The 7,777-nt window shown below is 30.9% G+C and overlaps 1 long non-coding RNA gene across 8 annotated transcripts; it reads right to left on the bottom strand.

The window, feature by feature from the left end:
• Positions 1 to 540: 540 nt before the first annotated feature.
• On the bottom strand, positions 541 to 7,203 carry LOC115983288. Of its 8 annotated transcripts, none has more exons than XR_004089988.1 (7): positions 6,797 to 7,203; positions 4,981 to 5,036; positions 4,362 to 4,403; positions 2,942 to 3,012; positions 1,349 to 1,463; positions 864 to 979; positions 541 to 760 (listed from the first exon to the last, which is right to left on the bottom strand). It is a non-coding gene; the product is annotated as an uncharacterized LOC115983288 (long non-coding RNA). The 8 variants fall into 8 exon arrangements; XR_004089990.1 differs by having other exon boundaries at positions 864 to 974; XR_004089989.1 differs by having other exon boundaries at positions 1,349 to 1,458.
• Between the last annotated feature and the right edge of the window lie 574 nt (positions 7,204 to 7,777).

Here is a 7,777-nt window from a genome sequence, read left to right as displayed (position 1 = left end):
GAGCACTGTAAAATGACGGAAAAAATTATAAAAATTGATAATATAGAAAAAGAAAACCAGATGTTGTAGTTGTGAGTGTCATTCTCTTTTACAGTTGCATTCAATGGAGTTTTTGACTGGTACGTTGGTTTAGATCCTTACGAACTCTGCCCTTTCTCTATCTCCGTGTCCCAGGCCTTTTTTGAGAGAAAAGATTGTGTCTCAGGGTTTTTATTTATTTATTTATTTATTTTTATGGAAAGAGTCTCAGGCATTTTGATTGTATTTTAACTGGTTATAAATATATATATATATATATATATATATTTATTTATTTATTTTACTGAGAAACTTTCAAACAGTCTCAAGATTATGAAGCAATATAATTTTTTGCTTTTTAATTGTGGATGTGGTTAAAAGTTGGATGGCTTGTTTCTTCCTATGTAGTAGCACAAGGAAAAACTTCTGACTTTATATATAACTAGCATTTAACCTGCGCAATGCGCGGGATCATTTTACAATTTAAAATACTTTACATTCAACATAAACTTAATTCTCCCATTTTCACTGCATACATTTAAACTTAAATAATGTAGTATATTTAGACATATAGTATCCAATATTCCCAAAAAATGTTAAAACATTAGTATCTTTGAATCACGTCATGTGTGTCATTCCCTTCTCAAAGGGGCCACTTGGAGGAACACATGAAATGAGTTCAAACAAAGGGAATTCTCCATAATGCTCCTAATGCAATATCTTCAAAAACATTTAATATTTCCTGTAAAAGAATATTTTTGTTTTTATGAGCTTCCACACCTAAGGGAAAATAGCGTTTATCTAAAAAAATGAATTTCTCTTTAAGAAAACAAAACTTAACTTACATTTGAGCATCATGTCAAGCTTTTGACAGTGCAAGAAGATTGACATAAAAATCTGAACTTGGTGCATGTTTACAATGAGTTATTTGCCTGTAAGCCTCCTTTAACAACCATCTATTCTAGAAAAAAAAAATGTTGTTTATTATAACCAAATATAAACATCAATATTTATGCCAAATCAATATCTAATTTCTTGTTTCTATTGAAATGAAATTGTTATTTAACTGGGAAAAAAAGACATGGGATAACTTTCAAAAATATTATCTATTTAAACAACATATAAAGTGAAGAAATTGCACCCTAGAACTACATGCATATTTAGTGGAGGACCACAACCAAACGTTATTATGATCCTTCATAAATTTTGAAAAATTGCTCAAAGAAAGCTTCTAAATAAACCACTATAGGCAATATTTTCCACACCTAAGGGAAAATAGCGTTTATCTAAAAAAATGAATTTCTCTTTAAGAAAATAAAACTTAACTTACATTTGAGCATCATGTCAAGCTTTTGCAGTGCAAGAAGATTGACATAAAAATCTGAACTTGGTGCATATTTACAATGAGTTATTTGCCCATAAGCCTCCTTTAACAACCATCTATTCTAGAAAAAAAAAATTGTTGTTTATTGTAACCAAATATAAACATCAATATTTAAGCCAAATCAATATCTAATTTCTTGTTTCTATTGAAATGAAATTGTTATTTAACTGGAAAAAAAAATGGGATAATTTTCAAAAATATTATCTATTTAAACAACATATAAAGTGAAGAAATTGCACCCTAGAACTACATGCATATTTAGTGGAGGACCACAATCAAACGTTATTATGATACTTCATAAATTTCGAAAAATTGCTCAAAGAAAGCTTCTAAATAAACCACTATAGGCAATATTTATCACAAAGATAGACACCTTCTAAATGTGTACATTTTACAAATTTCAAAAGTATGCATTCAATAGGTACTGTGCCATTAGAACTAAAATCAAATGTCGTATCAAAGAACTTCAGCTTCATCTCGAAGCCATAAACCAAGCATAATTTAAGATATAGAAACTACAAAGTAACTTTTTTGTAAATTAATCCAAGGACTTGTACACAAATATTTTCTACATTAGATACTCCATCCATATACTTAGCTTAAATTTAGAAATACCCTTTCCCCAACTCATTGAAGGTAATTCATAAAAGAGGGAAAAGTGAGTTATTTAACCAAATAAATTTAAGCGTCATATTGTATAGCCGTTGCCCTCGGCCTCATCAATAATAGAAAGATAACCAAAACCAACCTAGCCCAAATACCCAAAATGGCATAAGTTTCATGAAAATGGAAATGACTCATTATAACATTTATCCTCAACTCCAAAATTGCAAATGACTTCAATAAAACAAAAAGGAAGCACCAATTCACTTGAAGTTAAATAAGGACAGCACTAAGAACTAAAAAAAATCAAAAGAACATGTTGGACTTAGGAAGCACTAATTGGATATGCTGCTTGTGATTCTCTTTCAATGTTTTATGGAGCATTAAGCTCCACCGCAGGAGATTTTCATCTGTATAGAAACAAAGGAAGACAGATTAAATGAGAATTAAAAATAAAATTGGAGGCCTTTCATTAAACATCTAGCAAATATAGTAATTTGTTCTTATTTGACATAATCCTTATGGAAAAATAAACAAAAGATACGGTTTATAAAGCCTAAGTATTATCTGCCAACTCAAATCCTATAGTCTAGGCCTGATGTGTACATAGCAGAATGATCAAACATTTAGATGCTAACCAATCAAATGTCTTCACCTAAGCACATCCCATTTTCTGATAATTTGGTTCAATTGGTCTACATGTTAAAGGTCTTCATAAACTAAGGCAAAAATAAGAAAATCAAGTAGATCAATGGTATAATGAAATGAAAAAAAGTAAGATGTTTCAATGTTGGTTGAGCTAGAAATGATTCAACATATTTAATAAATATTTAGCAAAGGTGTACCAGTAAAACATATTTAATAAACTTTTAATACCAAAAAGTAGACACATTCTCATACGAAGAGATTATAAGTTAATACAGATTATGGGCTCACCTTCAAATAATGGGGAAACCATATAATTTGTTGCTCCCCATGTAATGGAGACACCATTCTGAGTTAACCAACTAATGAACCACAATGAATAAAAGAATGAGAACATAGAATATTTGAGAATCAATAAAATTTAAAAGAAAATATTTGATTATAGAATTTTGAAATAGAAAGTGAGGAAAATAAATATAAAAAAGTTGGAGATGGGTACTACACTGCATATTTAAATTTTCAAAAAGAAAAGAAAAAAGAGAACAAATAACTTAGGAACCAAAAAAATACCATTTTATCAAATCATATCATTCACTAATAAGTAATATGTTGCATCAATACAATTTTCCATTAACATAACATTTATCCTTGGGGCGGGCAAGAGGTTGAGTTTGACATGGGTTTGAGGAGGAAAAGGGTCCTGGCCTTTTGGGTTTTGAGTCTATGTAGGTCATGATGAAGAATGCAAGAAGTAATGTGAACTGTACCAATTTTGTTTAAAACAACAGCTTGTTGTAGTAGTTTAAGGAGGTCACCTACCATATCCAAAGAAGTGTCATCCTTTACTGCGTCCTTCCCAAGCTGAAACTCTTTCTTTCTTTTCATTTTTTGTAAGGATGCCTATCTTGTTTGTACAAATTGTTGTGACTTGGTCCATTGTCTCAAAAGCAGATAATTTTAGACTTAATATGTGATGTTTGGATTCGATTTTTCCCACCCCCATACCATGATAAATCTAAATGATTTATTCATTTATGAACAATGAATAAGAACAAAAGTTCTCAAGGATGAAATCTAGAAGATATTACATAACATGTACATAGTTTTTTTCATAGCTATGTGATGGTGTGCTTACTTATTGCAGATAGTATTGCCCCACAATTTTCAGATGAATAAGCAGCAGTCCTCCTAAAACTACTCAGGCATTTTCTATCCAAACATCAACCTAATTGTATGTAGTTGATGGCCTTTACGTTAGAAATATTGTTCTAATGGTAATGGTAACTACATTTTAGTTAAATAATGGAGAAACCATATAATTTGTTGCTGCCCATGTAATGGAGACACCATTCTAAGTTAATTTTTTGTTTTTTTTTTTTTTGGGCAGTGAGTTTTTGTCATTTTAGCAAGACATAAATAGTATGTGTATATTGTGGTGATTCTTTTATAAAATTTCTGCCAAATTATCTTTAACCCTCAATAGTTAAAAGCAAATTATTCACCTGAAAAAAAAATAAAAAAATAAAAATAAAAATAAAAAAACCACTTAATTTGTTTCAACCAACTTTTCCCACATTTAATTGTTTCTAATCCCAAACAAAATACATAACAAACAAAAATAAATTATAAAGTCATCAAGTTAGAAATATAATTAATCAATTTTCATTCAAGAATTTTATTAAACATGATGGATTTAGAATAAAATACATACTTACGGATTTGTGCTATAATGGCTTCTCCCTCGCGGATTTTTCTACATGCCCAACGAAAGCAGATTATTTAATCAAATTAGTCTTAGGCTATCCAAACAGTATCAGATTTGATAGCTTTTCTTAATCACATCAGCATGTAACATATTTAAAACTAAACCACTCACCTAAAGACCAACTAATAGATATATATTATTCCATTTCAATATTCAGACAGTTGCTCAAAACCATAACCATCAATAAATATAAGACACAAACTAAGATTACTCTCTATGGAAAAAAAAAAACCAACCATGGATGGAGTTTCCATTAAGATATTTTGACATCATAATGCTTCAAAATTGTTTAAGATTTCCATGACCTACAAATTCACATTTTACAGTACGACTTAAGAGGTCCAAACTTAATTAAGTAGATATTTATGTCCAAAAAAGAGATTAACTGATTTGATGAAAGGAACAAAAATCAATTTGATGAAGCAACCCAACTCAAGTTCCAACTTCCAACCCAACCAAATCTTAATCAAAATTAAAATGAAATGAAATCTTAATAAAAAAAAAAGTGAGAGAGAGAGAGAGAGAGAGAGAGAGAGAGAGAGAGAGAGAGAACTTAATGACTTACATCAAGCAAAGCACTTAACTCTGAAGAGAAGCAAATAGTTTGTTTTGGGCTTTAATCTGTAGAAAGAAATAAAATTCCATTTAATTACTACAGCTGTAACAAATATAAGAAAACAGCCTAAGGTTAATGACTTTCATCAAGCAAAGTAAACATATACATATGTGGCTGTATATGGAGAGCAGCAACATTATTAAAAAAGAAATTTCCAAATGAAACTAATACATATTGCTGCATAATGTCTCTCTAAGTGCAAGCTTTCTACTAAAGAAGGCCATATTGTTCCTCTCCCTAAGAATATGAGTCCACTTACATTGCACATTACAGATGATCTTCCTATTACAATAAAGTGGCTAAAAAGATATAGAGCAAAAATAATGGTAAAAATAATCAAACATGCAGTGATGCTAGAGACTTTGGGCTTGGGTTGGAAGATGTTGGTTTTGATTGAATTTTGAGAAGGAAGAGACATGAAGAGGAAATAAATGGGTAATTATTCTATTTACAAAGAAAAGGAAGAGGACGAATAGAAATAGCAGAAGAAAATAAAACTTGACAAATTTATTAATGGGTGAAAAGCAATGGATTTGCAGAATAGGAAGAGGCAGAATAGGAGGAGGTGAAAACTAAAAAAGTGATGGGTCTGTGTAATTGAGGGAGACAGCTGTTTGAGTATGCAAAAAAATATGAAACTATTCTCACAAAATCTAATTATACATTACAATGTCCTTAAAATAAAATAAAATAAATTTCCAGCAAACATACAAAAAATAAAATAATAGATGCAAGAAACCGTTGTTTGCAAGGGACTAAACTAAATGTTGTGGTGGGCATAAATTACAAAGTGATTTGTTGGGAATTTTCTTACATTCAACTCTCTATACCTGCAAATACAAATACAGTTTAATTTTTTTTTTTTTTTTTTAAAAAAAAAACAGTGGTGTTCCAATGAATCTTATGTAAGGTATGGACTTTTGAGCAAAGGGAACCATTCAAATTGAATGTGATCTAAGATCTACCAACTAAAAGTGGATTTAATGACACACTTTGCGATTTTGAGTCCATCAAAGCAACAAACATACATGTATGAACATCACAACACAGATAGCAATATAACAATCCAATACACAAAGTAAATTTGAATGATCAAAACCCACTACGGATCCAACCCCATCAATCTATGATTTCAGTTTCTAATTCACCCATATTCCAATTTTATGCATCAAGTATTAAAATAATAATAACAATTATATGCAAACTTAGAACCAATAAAAAAAAATCAGCAGGCATTAAATGTAAATGTTTATACGATGATCAACCTAACAACATTTTCAACACACAAAAAAAGAAAAGAAAAAGAAAACAGATTATGAGAATATCAGAAACCTTAACAGATCATACCCAAACCTAAGCCTAAATTAAAATAATTTCAATAACAATATATATACACATCACAATCATTGTAGAAGTATAATTTATTGGAACCTGATAGTGGTCTTTAATAAGGTTTCATTGAAAATTAATATTGATTGCGGTATTTGCACTGTGCGATTGTTTTACGATTTTTGGGGAAAGAAATCAGTACCTTGATTTGATGAAATTAGAGACTCTAGATTGTGGAAAGATTCCACTTCATCTTTGGAGAGAAAGAAATTGAATGATTTAATTCCAAAATAGATGAATTGAAAAAAATCTATTACCGAAAAAATTAAAAAAAGAATAGTCACATATTAAAATCTGATTTCCTTAGCCCTAATTTTTGAATCCAAATCTAGAATCAAATTGAAAAAATTGAAAGCACATAACAGATCTAATTTACCTAAAAAAAATTAGAGAAAGAATAGAACCGTTGGAGGCGTTGTTTGTGGGCAGAGGGGACTTTTACTCTGATCTTAGTGAGAGAAACAGAGAGGCGTTCTCTTCTATCTCCGTGTCCCAGAATCGCCTCTCTCTTTCTCTGTTTCTTTCTCTGTGTCTTCATCGCCTCTCTCTTTTTCTGTTTCTTTCTCCGTGTATTCATCGCCTCTCTCTCGATTTCAATGGCCTCTCTCCCGATTTCATTGCTTCTCTCCCCAGTCCCCACTTCGTGCCTTCTCTGTTTACCGTTCTGCCAAGGTTTTGGGTCTGCAAAATTGTTTCTTGAAACTTTTTAATTTTGTCGCCTCTCTTGCTCTGCTTCTTTCTCCGTGAACTCATCGCCTCTCTCTGTTTCTATCTTGGTGTACGTCTAAGTTTAACCGGTTATATATTTTTATTTTTCTATAATGAGAGGCTTTTAAACCGAGTCTTTTGGGTTAATATTGCAAAATCTGAACTTAATTTGCGTTATAGGAACTGTTGAAAGTTATTTGGGGTTTTGAGGAGAGAGACTGAATTTCGGTATCACTATTGCCGAAATTCAGCCAAAAATATGAGAGAGAAGAAGAAAAAGGTGGAGAGAGAAAATGTTGAATTTCGGCAACGTGGATACCGAAATTCTTCTGCCCAATTCTACTGCCCGAGTCCTGTGTCCTGTGTGTCCGAGTGCGGAGTGCTAAAAAAAAGCAATTGCGGAAATGCAATTGCCGAAATAGGGAAAAAAAAAGAAAATATTTTTTTGGTAATTGTGTCAATGGCATTGCTGAAAATGGGGAAAAAAAATTGAATGGAATTGTGGCAATGTCATTGCCGAAAATGGGAGGGGAAAAAAAAATGTTGTTGCCTAAATCTGAGAAGAAATTTTAAAAAAAAAGTGTTACGTTCACAATATTTTTAAAATACTTTAACAACAAATCACAGGTAATTAGTTATTATTAGTTCA

This window comes from Quercus lobata, chromosome 4, assembly GCF_001633185.2.
Source record: "Quercus lobata isolate SW786 chromosome 4, ValleyOak3.0 Primary Assembly, whole genome shotgun sequence".
Taxonomy (NCBI): domain Eukaryota; kingdom Viridiplantae; phylum Streptophyta; class Magnoliopsida; order Fagales; family Fagaceae; genus Quercus; species Quercus lobata.
Note: the sequence above shows the minus strand (reverse complement) of the source record. Positions and strands in the feature narration are given on the sequence as shown.